We start from the raw sequence: 19,057 nt of genomic DNA on the forward strand, positions 1-19,057 counted from the left end.
AAGATAGCATTTAGATTAGTAAAAAAAGAATGAACCATTCAGTAAAAGATATTAAAACAATTAAATCTTCATATAGGGGAAAACAGTCAACCACATTTTTTTAAAAAGTTGATTTTAAGTGATTTATATTTAGCCACAATAATTGAATAAATATAAGCCCATTCATGTAAATGTGAGATATGCTCAAGAGCAAATAAATAAGAAGTCCAGGTTTTTACCATAAAATTATTTTGATATTTTAATAAGTACAAGGTAAAAAGTTATCTTTTTTACAGCTTTATTCAGATAGACTTCACATACAACAAAATTCACCCATTTAAAAAGCATTATAGTCGTGTAGGTGTGCACCCATCACCACCTAATTTTGAACATGTTTTATGACCTAACAAAGAACCTCATACCCGTTAGCACTCCATTCCCACCCCATCCTCCCCGACTCATGGCTCTAGGCAGCTATCTTACTAAGTTTGCTTTCTGTCTCTGAACTCGCCAGTTCTAGATATTTCACATACGGTAAATGGAATTATATAATGTGTGTGTGTGTGTGTGTGTGTGTGTGTAACTGGTTTCCTTCATTTAGCATAATAATTTTTAAGGTTCATCCGAGTTGCAGCATGTATCAGTACTTCACTCCTTTTTATGGTTAAATAATAATATTCCATTGTGTTGCATATATCACATTTTGTTTATCCATTTATCAGTCAATGGACACGTAGGTTTTTGCAGTTTTGGCCATTATGAGCATGCATCAACATATATTTTCATGTGAATGTTAAGTTTCCATTTCCCTTCTCTTTATACCTAGGAGTAAGAATTCCTGGTTCAAGTGACAACTCTTCATTTAACTTTTTAAGGTACTGCCAAATTGTTTTCTTTAGTGATTGTACCACTTTACATTTCTACCAGCAGTGTGAGAGAGGTGAATAATCATCTTAAATCTATTTTTGCATTCTCCATAAAATAGTTGTTATGTATCTGGTTTATCTTAAATTATGATTATTTTAAATAATGAGAGAAATGACAACTTATTTCATATCAGATTCATTTTAAAACAACTTATGATTCTGCATTGAGCATCTTTTTTATTTTTCACAGTCTTGTTGAGGTGTAATTTATATACTGTACAATTCACCCATTTTAAGTACTTAGTATGACGATTTTGAGTCAGCTTATCTGGATGTGCAGCCACCACCACAGTCCAGTGTTAGAACATTCTCATCTCTCTAAAGAATTCTTTTGTGCTCTTTGCAGTCAATTTCTGTTCTCTTCTGTCCTTGGAGTTGGTCTGCTTTCTTTCCCTGTAAGGTTGGCTTTTCTAGACATTTTATATATAAATGGAATCAGACAAATAATTTGTGTCTAGCTTCTGTCACTAAGATTCATTCTTGTTGCCTGCATTTTTAGTTCATTACTTTTTTCTTTTTTGTTAACCACGTTATGTTTATCCCTTTATCACTGATGGATATTTGGGTTCTTCCTAGTTTTGGGCGGTTATGATTGATGCCGCTATGATCATTTGTTTTCATTTCTTTTGGTTAGATACCCAGGAGTGAAATTGCTAGGTTATATGGTTAAGTGTATGTTTAACATTTTAAGAAACTGCCATACTGTTTTCCAAAGTGGAAAATATATAAGGGTTTCAGTTTCTCCTTGTCTTCCCCAACCTTTGAATTGTTTAATCTTTTTAAAAATGTTTATCTGTTTTAATGGTAGTGTAGTGAAATCTCATTATGGTTTTATTTGCATTTCTGTTAATAGGTAATGACATCCTTTTTGTATGGTATGGCTAAGCATTTAGATATCTTTGGTGAAATGTCTTTAAATCTTTCCACCCACTTTTATTTATTTATTTTTATTTTTTTAGTTCTAAAGTTTTAGTATCCTGGGTACCTTTTCTTTGTCATGTATGTGATTTGCAAGCCTTTCCTCTCATTCTGGGGCTTGTCTTTTATCTAAATAATGTCTTTTGAAGAAGTCAATGAAGTCAATTTTTTAAAAATAATAAACTGCATTTTGTTGTTCATATTTAAGAAATCTTTCCCTAACCTAAGGTCACAAGGTTTTGTTTTCTTTTCCTGTGCCTTCTTCTAAAAGTTTTATAGTTTCACTTCTTACAATTCAAACTAATAGCCATTTTTAGTTATTTTTCTATATTGTGAGAGAATGGTTTACATTTATTTATCTATTTATCTATTGATTTATTTTTTATGTGAATATACAGTTATTCCAGGACCACTTACTGAAAACACTGTTCTTTAACCCATTGAATTGTCATGACACATTTGTTAAAACTCAAATAACCATGAATGTGAGGGCTTATCCTGGGTTCTCTGTGCTGTTTCATTAGCTATATGTCAGTATCACATTCTGTTAGTTATTATAGCTTTATAGTAAGTTTTGGCATTAGGTAGTTTAAGTCCTGTAACTTTAATCTTCTTTTTCAAAACTCTTTTGGGTATTCTAAGGCTTTATACTTTTATATGTATCTTAGGATCAGTTTCTACAAAACAAAAGCACAATGAGATTTTGATAGGTCAGTTTGGGAGAACTGCTACCTTTACAATATTGAATCTTCCAGGCCATGAACATGGAATGTATCTTTATTTAGATCTTCTTTAATTTCTTTTAACAGTGTTTTATAGATTTCAGTATGGGTTTTACACTTTTCTTAAATTTACCCTTAAGTCTTATTTTTTTTGTTACTATTATGAGTAAATTCTTTTCATTTTTATTTTTGTACTATTTTAGTATATAGAAATAGTTCATTTTTGTATATGGGTTTTGTATTCTTCAACTCTTCTAAATTTTCTTATTAATTTTTGTAGCTTTTTTGTAGATTCCTTAGAATTACCTACATTCAAGATAATGTTGCCTGCAAATAAAGACAGTTATAACTTCTTTTTCTTTTTTTATTACATTTATTGGGGTGACATTTGTTTAATAAGATTATATAGGTTTCAAATGTACATTTTTATGATGTATGATCTGTATATTGCATTGTGTGCCCATCACCCAAAGTCACATCATTTTCCGTGACAATATATTTGATTCCTTTACCCTTTACTAACCCTGGGAACCCCCCTTCTCTCTGCTAACCAACAGACTGTTGTCCACGTCTGAGTTTTTGCTTGTTTTCCTCGTTTGTTCATTTGTTGCTTTCAGTTTTATAGCACACATATGAGTGAAATCACATGGTTCTTTTTCTCTTTGATTTACTTCACTAAGCATGATATTCTCAGGGTCTACCCATGTTGTCACAAATGCATATTTTATCTTTTCTTATAGCTGAGTAGTATTCCATTGTATGTATGTACCACATATTTTTTTATACAATCATTTATTGAAGGATACCAGTTGTTGGTGCAGTGAATGTGGAGGGCACATGTCTTTGTGAATAAATGTTTTCAGATTTTTTGAGTATATAGCCAGAAGTAGGGTGGGCCATATGGTAACTTTCTATTCATAATATTTTGAGGAACCTCCATACTGTTTTCCATAGTGGCTATACCAGTTTACATTCCCACCAGCAGTAGCAAATAAGGATTTCTTTTCCCCACAACCTCACCAACACTTACTACTTGTCTTGTTGATAACAGACATTCTAACAGGTGTGAAGCGGTATCTCATTGTGGTTCTGATTTGCATTTTGCTAATAGCTAGTAATGGTGAGCATCTTTTCACATACCTGTTGGCTGTTTGTTCAGGTCCTCTTCCCATTTTTTTATTGGATTGTTTGTTTGGTATTGAGTTATACGAGTTCTTCACATACTTTGGATAATAACCCCTTGTGAGATCTGCTGTTTGCAAATATCTTCTCCCATAACTTTTTTCAATATATATGTCTGTATATTTCTTGCCTGATTGCAGTGAGTAGACTCGCCGGTACAGTGTTTTAATAGTAGTACAGCTGGAGTACACATCCTTACCTTTTTTCCAGTATTACTGGGGAAGGCATTCAGTCTTTCACCATTAAGTATGGTGTTAGTCATAAGCACTTACCTCAGAGAGGAAAAGTTCTTTTCACATTGAAACAATAAATTAATGTAATATACCTTATTAATGAATAAAGACTAAGAACCACATGTGTATGTCAGTAGATGCAGATAAAGATATCAAAGACGTAGAAAATAAAATAAAGAGTTTAAACAAATTAAGATGTAGAGAGGAATCTACTTTACATAAAGTGATGAGGAAAATCATCTCTCAGGAAGTGGCATTTAAGCTGACAACCATGAGGCCTAGTCATGCAGCACTTGGGATTGTGCATGTTTTGTTCACTCTGCAGTTCTAACACCTAGCACAGTGCACAGTCCTGAAAATTTGCTTAACAAATGGATAGTTTAGTATCTTGCTTTCTTAACATCATTGTACCATGTTTGTCATTACATATTATTTGAAAACTTGTATTTTAATGATTGCCTAGTATTCCACAGTGTAATTATAACAAAGTTCTTAAAACATTGTCTTATTCACCCTGCCTGGCGTAGCTCAGTGGATTGAGCACGGGCTGCGAACTAAAGTGTCACAGGTTCGATTCCCAGTCAGGGTACGTGCCTGGGTTGCAGGCCATGACCCCCAGCAACTGCACATTGATGTTTCTCTCTCTCTTTCCCCCTCCCTTCCCTCTCTAAAATAAATAAATAAATAAATAAATAATCTTTAAAAAAAACATTGTCTTATTTGTAGACATGCTTCTGTATTCATGATTTAAAGCACATCTGACATACTCAGTTTCATTGACTTGGACTTAAGGCTAGTTTACCTATTCATTAATATAAGACTTTGTGAATATTAATCTGTGAGAGTATTTTATATTATCTTTTCCTAATTTTTATTTAAATTTTTATTTTTTATGTGATCATACATTATGTTCAAAAGGGTTAAAACTGCTTTAATAGACACCAGTGATTAAAACAATTCTAGAATATGGCAAAAATAAGTCATAAATTGTGGGTTCTGGATATTTTTAACTCTTAACACGGAAAATGTATGCTCGAACTTTATGTACCGTTGTTAAGTGTTTTGCACCCCCGGAACTGAGATTGCTGTAGGTGGGTGCAAGTTGAAAAAAGTCAGGGTTTGTGTTCCAGAGAACTGCCAAGGCACCATCTTTATCTCAAGGAAAATATGCCAGAATTTGAATTCTACTTTAAGCTCATACTAGTGTGATTTGGGGTAACCAAAACTTAGTTTTCTCACCTATAAAATGGGGATGTGATAGCAGTCATCTCATAGGGTTGTTTTAAAAGTCATGTATGTGAAGGCCTTGGCAGAGTACCTGACAACATGGCTGGTGTCTCGTAGTCCTGGCATGTTGGGGGGAGTAGTAGCCCTTGTGTTCTCGACGCTTCACCGCCTCGTTAGCAAATACTGACCAGTTCGATGATAACGTTCTTATGAAGATGTTTATATTGTTGAAAGTTGCTCATTTTCTTCACTGACTATGCCTTATTTGAACACTGTTTCTTATTTGCACACAGGCCAAAAAAGATTTAGCCCAAAAGGTAGTACTTTAAAGTACTGTTACAATAGAGCTTTTGACATCAACTTGTAGGTCACTATTTTCAGCATTCATAAATATAGTTATGGGTACTTTCTTTTTTCAACTCTAAAATAAGAGGTAATACCTTTATTTTTCAATTGCAATTGAAAAACTGAACAATTGAATTCTACTTGAATTTCAGTGGTTTAGTAGTTAATGTCAAGAGACCAGATGGGGTTGCCTTCAGTATAACTTCTGAGATTGGGTACTGGAGATTTAGAAAATTCCCCATGTCCCTGGCACATTCTAATAGGAATATTAATGTAATTGCAAATACGGTTATTTGTAAGTTCACATGTAAATCACTGACTTGTAAATTATCAGGAAAAGTGACCACTCCCCACTCCTCTTAGAATTCCTATCAGAATTTATAGTCAAGGCCCAATTTGAGTCCAAAATCTATCAGTTAGGGTCATGACACTTAACCAGCCCTGCTCATTGTCTGTTTTCTTTCTAGAAAGTGGGGTAACGTGTTCTCTGCTCATTGCACTGAGTGACGAAGATCAAATTAGGTCATGTCCATGAAAACACTTTGGAACTGGTCAAGCATGTAGCTTACTAATTATTACTCCTGTTCATCTTGTCAGACCTGCTCTGTTCTCACTACTGTATGGTAGGGTGTTGATGTGGGGTGACATGGTAGCCCAGAAATCTGTTATGTACCACCACTTAGGGGTGCTTCTTTTATACGTGCACTGAGGTATGGACAGTTGATAGACTGCTGCTAGTTTCATCCTTTATTTCGTTACATGTTTATTGTAAAGAAACTAGAAAAGTCAGTAAAAAGGAAAAATTAAAATTACCATTAAATGTAGAAATAATTGCTATAAATTCAGTTTTACTGGACATAATGTTCTTTTCCTGTTTTTATCACTTAATATGTAACAAGTTACATGGAATGATTTACTATAATATATTTTAGTGGACACATTAGTATCCCACTATAACTTATTTAACTAGTTCCAAACTTTTTATTTTGCCATTTAATGGCTATTTTGAACTTTTTACACTAGAAATAATGTATATGATGACATTCTTATGGCTAAATATTTATACATATCCTCATTTTTTTCCACTAGGATAAATCCCAGTCTTGAAAATGCTACATAAAGGGGCATATAACATTTTAAGAAATTTGATTTTTTTCCTGGCTGGCATAGCTCAGTGGATTGAGTGTGGGCTGCAAACCAAAGTGTCGCAGGTTCGATTCCCAGCCAGGGTACATGCCTGGGTTGGAGGCCATAACCCCCAGCAACCGTACATTGATGTTTCTCTCCCTCCCTTCCCTCTCTAAAAATAAATAAATAAAATCTTAAAAAAAAGAAATTTGATTTTTTTAAAGCTTCATTGAGGTGTCATTGACATGTAATAAACTGCACTTATTTAGAGTTTGATAAGTTTTGACATATGTATATGTACCTGTGAACCATCACAATAATTAAGATAATGCCCTTTCATCCCCACTCCCTTCCCTTCCCTTCTCCCTTCTCCATCCTCACACAACCTCTGTTCTGGTTTCTCTCCCTGTAGATTGATTTGCATTTTCTAAATTTTATGCAAATAGAGTAACTATTGTGTTTCTTTTTGTCTGGCTTTGTGCATTCAGCATAATTACTTTTGAAATTCATCCATGTTGTTTATATCAATGGTGTATCCCTTTTTGTTTCTGAGCAGTAAATATTCCATTGTATGGACATACCATAATTCATTCACCTAGTGATAGGCATTTGAATTGTTTTTCATTTTTGGCTATTAAAAATAAAGTTGCTTCTGTGGACATAAGGCACTTGATATACACTATAAATTTTGTGCTGAAGAAGTTACATAGGCAGTATTTTCAAACAGAAAAAGCTTGATATGAAAGAAACTTTAGTTACTGCTTTTTCTCTCATTTTTTTGAACTGTATTTTGGGGAGGATTTAGAATTTTTAGATTTAATTTCATTTACTTAATTTGACAGAAATTTGAAATTAACAAAGATTAGTAAGTATATCTTAGCAACTATAAACCTGTTTTGTAATTTGTTTTCTTGAAGCACCTACTGTTGTCAAGTTAATGTATTGTTTAGAAAGCAAATATCTGTTCCTTTTAATGAACAGTTTATACCTCATAAACACTCTGTATTTCTCTGTCAAATGACTACTTCAACATTGGAATTGATCGAGAAAAGGTACCAGGAACACTTTACAAAACTTTACAGAACATATTCCAGAATCTGGTTTGGAATAAATGACAAACTATCTTTTTCTCCTCTTAACATGTACCCTAGACTGGAGGAGGAGCAGGAATCTGAAGACTCCAGATGACATCAGAGTTACTTTTCAACAGCCTTCTCAGTTTTCTTTCTCTGAAAGCAGAGGCTCAAACCTTGGGCAACAGACGGTGAGAATATTTTTCCTGAGTTATTAAGGTTTAATCATTGTGATTTTAATATATTTTAGGCAATCTTAGAAAAGATTACAAAGTTATAAATTAGTTTATACTCACCAGCTTTGTATTCTCTGATTTATCTGTGCAAATTATTTCACTAGACAATGTTTTTTAAAGAGTGAGTGAGATACAATTCTATAGTTAAGAAGCTTATAGGGCAAGGATAAGTGTAGATAAATAAATTTAATAAAAGAGTAGAAACAGGTTAAATGCTAAAAATATTCTTGAGAATTCAGAAGTGTATATTACTCCTGAAGAGAAGATTGGGAATGTTGAAATAGTATTTGTGTTTGTGACACTTAATTTGTTTTTACCAAAAACCAGAGAAAAATAGATAGTTGATGCAAAACCTGAAATAGCAATTTGATTTCAAATAAAAAGTTAATTATTGTTTTAAAGAAAAATAGAATCATGTTTGGTTGTTGGTTTATTATAGTCTTAAGTCATTGATTACTTTTTGAATTATATAAAACGGTTACTTTCTTACAAGACAAATAGTATATTAGCATTGCTGAGAAATTTTAAAATAATCTGATTAACACAAGTAGGTAGGCAATACAACAGAGGACTGAGTGGTTAATTCTATTTGGATTAACACTCTTGTTATCTAGGATAGCTACAGCCTATAATGAATTTGTCATATCTTAAGCTCTTGAACTTTATGCTGCTTTTGCCAGGGCAGAAGCCATCCAAGTAAACTGGGAAAAGATACAGTGATTGATTATTGTACTCACCATTAGTCGTGAAGAGTTTACTTTAATTTGCTAACTGAAACATCTGGTCAGAAGAGAGATAGATATCAGATAAAATATCCTAAACTTCACAGTGTTGTAATGGACCATGATGTTTCAAAAGGAGAGTTGGCAGATGGGGTTTTTTTGTTTGTTTGTTTCTTACTGTAGCCACAGTGTGGTTGGCACAGTGGTAATACTCCTTTTTTCTGTACTATTCTGATTATATTCAGAACACCTAGTGATAAAGTTTTTACTATAATCATTCTTCTTTTAATATTTTAATCACTCTGATTATCCTTTCTTGTAAGTTAGGCAAGAAAATCTTTAAAAACGTATTTATTAAGTAAAGACAAACTATTTGATTTTTTTAATTATAAAATTAATTTGGTTTCTAGTCATTCTTCACATATTCATGTATTACTTTATTTTCTAAATTGAGATTTTAAAATTAGTCATTTTTTGTAAATATGTAAATAGCATTATTTCATTCCATAATAGTTACGTGTTTATGACTATTTGATAGACCAAAATCTACTCTTATATTTGATGAAACAATTGATATTGAACCCCAGTTTTCAACTTTTAATTTTGTTAAAATGAAAAGTATAACCACACATACTTTTGTTACCTGCACAAATAATTAGTTTTTGTGTTCTTAATTTGTTAGCACCTTTGTTTTACCAAGTAACCAGTGACTGTAAATAAATTGTAGATAGCCAGCTGGTAAATATACATAACAATAAGTTATCCTTGAAAAATGAACAAATTTAGATCTTTCTCCCAGATAGAAAAGAAGATACAATATTGAGAAGGTATAGTGGACAACTTTGAAAGCATGTAAAAATGAATTATTAGTGATTATATTATTTACATGTGTTTAAAAATATTTTAAGATTTTTAAAAGTGTATGTTTTCTAAAAATGTGTTTGGTTAAACAGTTTTTTCCTTTGAGGAATCCATGGTCACATAAGTTTGGAGAAGTTGAATCATGTGATATATCCTTCATTAGGCTTTTCATCAGCCAGGAGACCATCAGTCTCCAAAGAAATCTTGTCTGTATATCTCAGGGGGCTAGTATTCAATAGAATCTGGTTGAAACTCTGAACTAATGTATTTCATGAGGTTTTACTCTAGTTTGTCATACAACTGCACTCTGAAAGTAGTCACATTATATATTTAAATATAGTCATGTTTATCTGAATTAGAGGCCCAAGAGGATGATTAGGAAAAAAGGACAAGATCTGATGAAATGAATATTGCATACCATGGAAAGCATGAAGTGTTTTTAAAGCTTCTTAGTGTCTTAGGCCAGATTTTCCTTACTCATTTGTTAGCTCCCCTTTTGAAGAAATAGTCATCCCATAATACTCACAAAATAAAATCACCCTTCATTGTATTTTATAGGACCCCATATACTTTCTGCACTGTTTATCTCAGAATGTAACATTCATTAGCTAATTTGGATAAATATTGATAATACAAAGAATGGTGAATAACTCTGAATAACTCCGGTGGAATTAGGTAACTGAGTGTAAATCAGTTTAGCTTAAATACTTGAATATACTCATTTTCTCACTAAATGGAGTTTTTTATTGTTTTAGCTCATGATTTCTCACTGGGAAGAGTTCTTTTATTGTATATTTTTTCTAGTTCAATTAAACTGTTATGACTATTTCAACAGATGTCTTAAGAGTGAAAACTTTTATGTCAGAGATAGAAGTATATATATGAAAAGACAAAACTGGCAGTGACTCCACTGGTTCTGACAAATTGGTTTAGCAGGTTGGTGGAGTAAGGCTAGTATCATCTACATGGAATGCCTTCCCCAAACTTTATAAACACTCCTCAAAATAATGTTTTTAATTTAAGAAATAACACTTTGAAAGTGAGTTTAAACTACACAAAGTTTTCATTGAGAACCTCATGGTACTAGTGAAACAATCCAGATCTATCAAGAATCTTGGTAAATCATTTTAGTTAGAGTTAATTGCTATAAACTAACTTGCCTATTTCATTGATGTTCCCTTGTTTCATGGACAACATCGGCAAGAAACTTTGGATGCTTGGCTCAAATAATCATTGTTAATTTCTAGCATTGTTCCCAAGCACTCTTTAATTCTCTTTCCCATCACTGGCATCTTGGTTCAGAGTTCATTTCTAATCTGGAGTATTTGTGCTGCTAAGCCTCTTTACTATGTCCTCGCCCCATTCTCTCATAGACACCAGATTTTTCTAAAACTCCAACTTGCTAGTGTTACTTTTCTAATCAGAATAACTCAGCAATTTCAATAGCATAATGACCCTCAAAAAGTAATAGGCCTTTCTTAATCAACCCTAATTTACTGTTATAGTGGGAAACATTAATATAATTAACATTATTCTAAATTTGGTGTTTTTAAATAATTGATTTTTCTTAAGTGTTTTAATTAATTAATGTCTTAATTGATATAACTAACATCATTTTGGTGGGGGGAGGGGAGAATTCCCCACTATACTAAGCCTCCATGTCAGATCAGGATTTTTCTCTCCATGAAAGGATTCAAATAAAATAATTCAAATAATTTTAAAATGTGTTGATGAAAGTGTCAGTTCCCCTTCTCTTCTTACACAGACCCTTGTCTTTTTTAACTTAAATTAACTGTGCTGCATTTGATATTCTCCTTGATAATCTGCCAGGGTTGCCCTTCAAACATGTGGCCTGTGGTTTGCGTAACAATTAGAGTGATTCTAACAGTAGAGCTTATTATGCATTTTATTTAGATAATTAGAATTTCCCCATTCTGGATTAGAGATGTGCTAGTAATTGTCAAACACCATTTATTTATTTATTTATTTCTGCACCTACTTACAGAAAGATTGTTGACAATACAGTCTATACAGGCTTCTAGCTTAAAGCTTTCATCTCCTGCTGTCACCATTCCTCCACCCTGCCTTCCTGCTGCAGGTGCCCTGAGCTTCTCAGAGTGTCTGTCAGTCATAAAGGACCAGTTTTTGTTTTCATTTTATTTTTTAAATAAATATCTTTTGTTGTATTTTTAAAAGCGCCTATCTACAACAGATTGAAAATTATGAAAAAGAAATATAAATTATAAGTCATATTGAGAATTATAAAAAAGAAATATAAACTATAAGTCCCCATCTTTTATCATTAAACTCAGCAAACATCAAATTACCTTGTCATATTCTATAAAAGTTTCTAATTACTCACAATTTCTGAGGTGTTTTTTTTTTTTTTTTTTTTTTAGTAGATTACTTTAAACTTTCTACAGTGTACTATTGTGTGCTGCTGTGCATGCCTACTGGGGCTGATGTTGCTCCTACTACCTGAGGAATACCTTTTAGCTACTTTTCCAATGGGCAAAGCCTTGATTATTGCTAGGGTCAATTTACATGTCACCTAGGAGGAGTGCCTTCACTAAGAAAAGTGTTCCCTGCCTGTTCGCTTACCTCCTTCCCCAGAATTTGCCCTTCTGTGCCTTTTTCACTTGTTCATGCCTCTTCTTATAGTATCTACTGCATTGATGATCATATTTTTCCTGAGGATTCTGAGCTCACTAAGGGCTAGTTTATCACCTAGTGATCTTTCTGTCTTCAGCTTTTAACACAAGGTGGCTTTTTTCCTTTTTTTTTTTTTTTTTGAACTTATTGGAGTGATACTGGTTACTAAAATTGTATAGGTTTCAGGTGTACAATTTTATAATATATGACCTATATAAGGTCAGCTTTTTTAATAAATATTTGTGGGTTTGTTAATTGTTGTGTTAAATTTAGAGTAGTAGTGACTATACAGATATGGGAGATATTCCATATCCCCTATAGTCATAGCCTACTCATCTTTTTAAAAAGATCTTTTTTTCTTTTGCCTGGAGAGATATCTGCACAGAGGAGCGTATTTGTCTGGCATAGTTAGTTTGAATTTGTGACAATTAAAAACTGGAAATTTTGTGTGTTGCCCAAAATCAATATTGCATTTCTTGATGGTTTATTCCAGGAGACTAACAGCAGTTTTCACTTTCTGGTCTCAGGGCTCTTTTGTATTCTGAAATTATCGAGGACTCAGGAGAGCTCTTGTTTATGGCAACCGTATCAACTACTATTTACCATATTAGAACTTTTAAAGGAAAAAAATTGTAAACACAGGAATGCATAGGGCTGTATTCCATTAGCCACCAGTACAGTGACATACACCATGTAGCCCCTGGACAACTTCACTGCACTTACGAGAGAAAAGGATAAAAGAGGAGATGACAGTTCAGTGTTGTGAAACCAGTCGACCTCGTGTGCCCCCTGCATGGGTCCCGGGGACCTCTGAGGTCTGTGGACCACACTTTGAGGAGAACTGCTTTCAGAAATTTACTCGTCTAATTACCAATAGAATATTAATAATGTTTTAACCCAGCTCATGTGTTTGTGGATTAGTAAATTGTTAGGTTTTTAAAATATCTACACAGCTTATCACATTACCTACTCTTCTATTAATGTCTAGACATAAAATGTGCTGGAACTTGTTGCTGTTGTTGGCTGGGCAGCTATGAGACAGAGATGCTTACTCAAGGAGAAGTCATTTTATTTGTGGATACTTGGTAAGGTCATTTCTCGTTGTGCCCTGTCAGTACCCTGGCTTTCAAGTGCTAGCCCTTTTAATGACTTGTGAACCTCTTTACTTCTCCTGTGATGATTCTTCATACTCCATGGGGCTTGGAGGTCTGCTCATTTTGTTAATGATTTTTCAGAGTGAAGTTTACTTCTTCTGGGGAGCAAGAAGTCCTCCCTTGGAAGTCTTTGCTGCTTCTCTCCTTTGTTTCACCTTCCCCTCCACTTACTTCAACCTGATCCCTGAGGCTGGCTCTCCTTTTCTGGGAGTACAGTCTGCTCTCTGGCAGATAGTTACTTGGCCCTAGTGACTCCTGTTCTTTTTCATTCCCACCCTCTTACCTTGGCTGATACTCTGTTAAATTCTTTCTGAGGTCTTAGCAGGACAGTCAGTCTCTAGAGTATTTGATGACTCTCTTCAAATTGCATGAGTACTGGGTCTTCCCAGAGAGTTCTGGGACTATATTGTGTGTCTGTCAGTGGCATGGGAACGCCAAGATGGCTGCTGGTTCAGACTCTTCATTCACTGACAGCTCAATATTAGTTTTACTCGTCATCTTTGTATTGTGTACTGGTGTCATGGCGTGAGCTGTAATTTAGCAACTTTAGGACCAAATCTGATCAAATCTTGTTTTTTTTTTTAATTTTTAATGCTGTATGTTCTAACATAGTAGGCACTCAGCTAGTGACTGAGTTTATCTTATTCTTATTAGTGTTTGTAGATGAAGATCTTAGCCCCAGCAACCACATTGTGGTTTAAGCCCGACCTCTCTCTTGTAGCCAAGGGAAGTATGCCATCACAGCATTCTGAAGAGGTACATGTTGATGCCTTCCTAAGCAAAATCCTTACCTGATACTTCATGGAAGTTGTTACTTGAAATGTACAAAATTCAAATCTCTAACAATCTGATTCTGACTCTGTTGAATACCTCTATAGAGTTCTTTTGAAACTTTGTACATCATGTCAACTGTTTCACAGTTTCGAGATATAATGATTATGTTTATTATTTTTGATTTAATGAATTTACTAGGGTAAATTTAGGGTATTTAAAATACCCTATTTTATAGCACCATTTTTATTGTACAAACTGCTTTATAAATATTCAAACCAGTCTTCACTGTTTTTCAGTTGTCTTTCTCTTCAACTCTCCTGCCCTTACCTTATTTTGCCTTTTTTCTGCTGTGCACTAAATTGTCTCGGTTTCTTCTGTCTTTCAAAGTCATCAACAATTTTTTTTGTTTTTATTTTTAACATGCATTTAATCATATCATTGCTTGTAAACCTTCTACTGCCTACCCAATAAGGCCAGCTCCTTGGCATAGCCTTGATTCAAAGTCCTTGGTCCCACTTGCATTTCCAGCCTAATCTCTAGTCACATTGGACCATACCCCCTTCCTAGATCGGACTGTCGAACCTGCCTGTGGGTACTACTTCTGCAGCCTACAGTGGCTGCTATTCTCTGCTGTCCTTTCTCATTGTTTGTAACCATCACTGATTACCCTCTAGGGCACATACACACAGGTGCTGAAAACCTAGTTACTGCCCACTCTGTTCCTGGAGCACTTCTAACAGACTTTTTTTTGCATGGTGACTGAATGAGAAATTCATATGTACTGTCACTCTCATATGTTATCTTACTTACTAAGTAGTACTTTTAGTACTTGACTTTTTTCTTGTTCCATTCAGGAAAGCATATCTGAATTCAAGTGAGTGAAAGTATGGTTGTTAGCAGCATAATCTTGAATTTACTTCTTTTTCTAAAAGGGCATAATTTGCAATCTACCAGCCTTTAATGAATTCTTATACCTTACACTAAATAACTTTACAACACTGTTCATGACATATCTTATATCTGCTGATGACAAACTAACATGTAAGAGGTGAGGATACACTGATTTTACAACATTGCATTGCAAGTATTACAGCTATTTGCTCTCCCAGTTTATTTCTCAAGAGCTGTAGCTACTAAATTAAACTTTGAGTGCATTGCCAGGGAATACTCACACTCTTCTGGCATTGATACACCCTCTTTGGGCCCCTGCATTGGAAATAGTACAACACAGGACCAGAACATCATGCTGATTTCTTGTAACAAGACTGAGATCGTTTTATCTTGCTCTACTTAATGTTCACTTTCACTGTTCTGATTCTTTCACCCACTTAACAGTATATCCATCAAGTTAGGAATAAGGCATTGACTAAACATGAGGTACAATTTACCTGTTACAATTTTAGTGAACTATGTAATATGCCTGAAGTTTGTACTTAATAGGCTAAAAGCTATTCTTTAAAAAATTCCAGAGATTGATGTTGATGGAAACATTTCTTTATCTTAACCTATTACTGTTATGCAAATCTTAAAGGTAACAAATAAGAGCTTTAGGATTTACATTCCCTACACTAAAACATGGTCAAGAAAAAAGTCCACCTGATTTCTTTAATAAGCGCAATGGGAGGGTTTAGTTTTGAGGTCGAATAGCGGGCCCCATTTTTTGTGATTGCTTGTTTACATAATTTGTTAGGAAAGAATGCTCCTAGGTAAACTCTCTCTCCAGAATGCTTGTGATTTGTTCTATTCTGCTTGGGAAGGGTTAAGAGGAGACAACATCCTGTCAAAGACCTTGTTTTTAATTTTGCTTCTCTCACTGGCACAGATCCTGCTAGGAGCAGCCCAGATTAGTTCAGAAAACCTTTGAAGAGATTTAAGATGTCCTTCAGCCAGTTTGAAGGTTTTTGTCTTGCAAATCCAGTACAAGGGCGCCTGCAGGCATCTCGACCCTTGCTGTGCTGCTGATGCAGCTCAAGGTCACACTAACCCGCCCTGTGACATTCAACAACAAAAAAAAATTATGCAGTGAAACTGCTTCAGCATTCAGCCAACCAACAACTTCCTTTAGTGAGGAACTAGGAAGAAGTCTTTCCCCCCGCCTTTTTTTCTTTTTGGGGGGACTCTGTGAATTTTTGCTGTAGGAAATAATCCTGGATTTCTGGTGTATGTGATGACAAGGTCATTTCTTAATTAGAACACATGTAAAGAACAAAGCTAAATGGCTTCAAAACAGCTTTGTAGTTGATGGAGAGGATTTAAATTATTTAAAGAGATAGTCACCCATGTATGATGGCAGCTGAATTCTGAAAGCATTAACTCCTTCATTTCTGTCTGCTTGCTATTTCTTCTTTGAATTCCTTATGTATGACTTTAGAAGGTTGGCTTCTAAATTTAAGAAAGTTTATAGATGCCCATTTTTTAAAAGGGTGAAACATTATTTATAAATCAAATTCTCAGATAAACTTTTAATAATGTTTTCTTCCCATAATATTTATCTCCTAGAAATTTTATCAAATGGCTTGACTGGAAACTAGGAATTATAAACTTTTCCCTCTGGTAATTGTAATTTATTTATAATGTGTTGGAGAAAAATGAGTAAAGTGCATCTTTACGTCCTCTCCTCCTCACTTTTATCCTTTTGTGACTTAAAATTGTAGTTGAGCAATTTACCCCTGTTTCTTTAGAGATTGTACCGCATGTCATTCAGGTTTCTCAACTAGCAGAGAAACGGTGTTGAAAAACACATGCTTTTTTTTTTTAGGGAAAAATGTAAATTTATTTTAAAATGGACTTTAAGAAAGTTGTTTCTGAACATATGTAACTTTGTTAAGGCACAAGGAAACCATGTCCGTAAACACTGAACAGCCACTGGGTTTTTTCCTCCTCTGTGGAGCGTGTTTCCCCATTTTGTTCCTCTGCTGCCTGTGGTGCTGACCACCAAAGGCATTAGTTGGACTGAGTCCAAGTGAACTGGCTTTTCTGCACTTGGGACAGTGCATATCACCTCTGTAGGATTAGAATAATCTAGGAGAGAAATTTTATAGTTAACAGTTTATATATACAGGGTCTGGCACAAATAACGCCCCTAGTTATTACAAAATCATAAGCATGTAGTTCTGTAACATAATATCACAGTCAGGCACACCATATAACATTTTAGGTGAAATATTCAAATTAAAACTATAAATTATTACTCCCATCTTATTATCCTACCAACCACACTCAGGCAGGGGTTACTTCTGCCAGACCCTGCATATCAATATGAAAGCACACACCGCAGTTATTTCTGTGTACACAGAGTCACGTGTAGATAATTACGGTATTAGCAGTTTTCTCAGAATTCATATCTAGTTGCTTTCTTTAAAAGATGTTTCCCTTAAGTGTGACTAAAGTAGAATCAGAGCAAGTATTCTGTGAGGTAGATAATATTTTCAATGTGAGTATTTGAACTTATATTTTGAATTTTTGTGGACACACTTAATTTTGTGGGATAACAGTATGGATTGCATAAGAACAATTTAGAATTAACAATGTATTAGTCTGAAAGATTTTCCTCCTATCAAGGAACAATTTATTTGGGTTTCTGTGAAAAGTAAAAAGGTATGTACACTTTAGGTTGTGGGTATTTTAAAGGATTTAGGTTTGCAAAAAGAAAATGCTGGAGGGGAAATCTGTTTGCGAGGCACTGGATGGTGTGATTCTGTACGTCCCTGCCCTTGCCTGCAGTCTGGTGTGCCCTTATGTCGTGTATGACCCAAGCTCACCTGCTAGTAATTTCTAATTTACTGTCCTAATTCATCGATTTGTTATCACTAATTGTTCTTCATTTACTTCTGTGTAGTTTCCAGTACCTAAAGGGTTGAAAGGTTGCTGTAATTGGCACCCACAGCTGCTCTTTCTTTTGACAGGGGATAATTTTGCAGCCTATGCTTTGTGTGACAGCTGCCTAATTGGGCATTCTCCCCTTGTAGCAAGCCTGCCTCCTCCAGCCTCCCTGCTGACAAATGGTGGTGGATTATAGATGAGGACATGCTGACCCATTCGACCTTGCTGAGACAGCGGGGAGGGGCCTCCTGCTACTTGAGGGAGGCTTTAGGTCATTTAGAGGACAAGGTCATGAGCCAGGTGGGGAAATGACATGATATCACATGACAGTAGCCTGATGACATGGTCAGTGTGTCAAGGACAAAAGCATCAGTATCGATTAAACATTATTGCAATACTTTAGTGAAGGCCCTAGTATTTCTTAATTGCTTCTGCTCTTTTTTTTAAAGAAAGAGTACAGAATAAGACGTGTATTTTACCAGTATTAAAGCATTTGCGTACATAAAAAAAGAACTGGTTTAGAAAACTTCCTCATAAGTTTTTCCAGTTATCTAGAGTATTTTGTTCATAATTATTGCTTAGTTCGTAGCCCCTTGGCTGTCAGTGCTGTTCAAGAGTTATTTGAAAATTAAGGCAGGCAAATTAAAATGAGCTAACAAGTGCTGTTAAAAAAATATTTAACAATGCCTGTCATCACTCTACTCAGTGATTGGCATACCTTTTCATATTTTGAATAAAGGAAAAATAAGCCACGTGAAAACGCTTAATTGAAAGGAACCTCAAAACTCTGCACTTACGCAATCAAATATATCATTGTGCTACTATAATTATAGAGCGTTAAAGATGTTTTTAAAATAACTTTCAAGACCTGAAAATATTTTTGAATAGCTTGGGGTTATACTATTTAATGTAAAATCTTCAAGATAAAGGAAAATCTTTTGGACATCTTTTCATTACTGACAATGTACCTGCTTTTCTTGAAGAAGTAGGCTTGAGCTTTTATAGTACCTTTTTAAGTGCAAAATCTTAAGGATCTTTGCTAAGTCTGTTAACCTTATTTTAATACTTGAAACTATAAATCCATGTAAACTCCATTGGGTAGT

General features: G+C 34.4%; 1 protein-coding gene across 1 annotated transcript in view; it reads left to right on the forward strand.

Moving 5' to 3' along the window:
- Nucleotides 1-11,852: 11,852 nt before the first annotated feature.
- Nucleotides 11,853-19,057, forward strand: part of NRIP1 (nuclear receptor interacting protein 1) — a 38,100-nt gene continuing 30,895 nt past the window's right edge. Inside the window, 1 exon segment of the mRNA XM_028504689.2 lies at nucleotides 11,853-13,289. The gene's annotated coding sequence lies outside the window, so the exon portion shown is untranslated.

Source organism: Phyllostomus discolor, chromosome 2 (assembly GCF_004126475.2).
Source record: "Phyllostomus discolor isolate MPI-MPIP mPhyDis1 chromosome 2, mPhyDis1.pri.v3, whole genome shotgun sequence".
NCBI classification, from domain to species: domain Eukaryota; kingdom Metazoa; phylum Chordata; class Mammalia; order Chiroptera; family Phyllostomidae; genus Phyllostomus; species Phyllostomus discolor.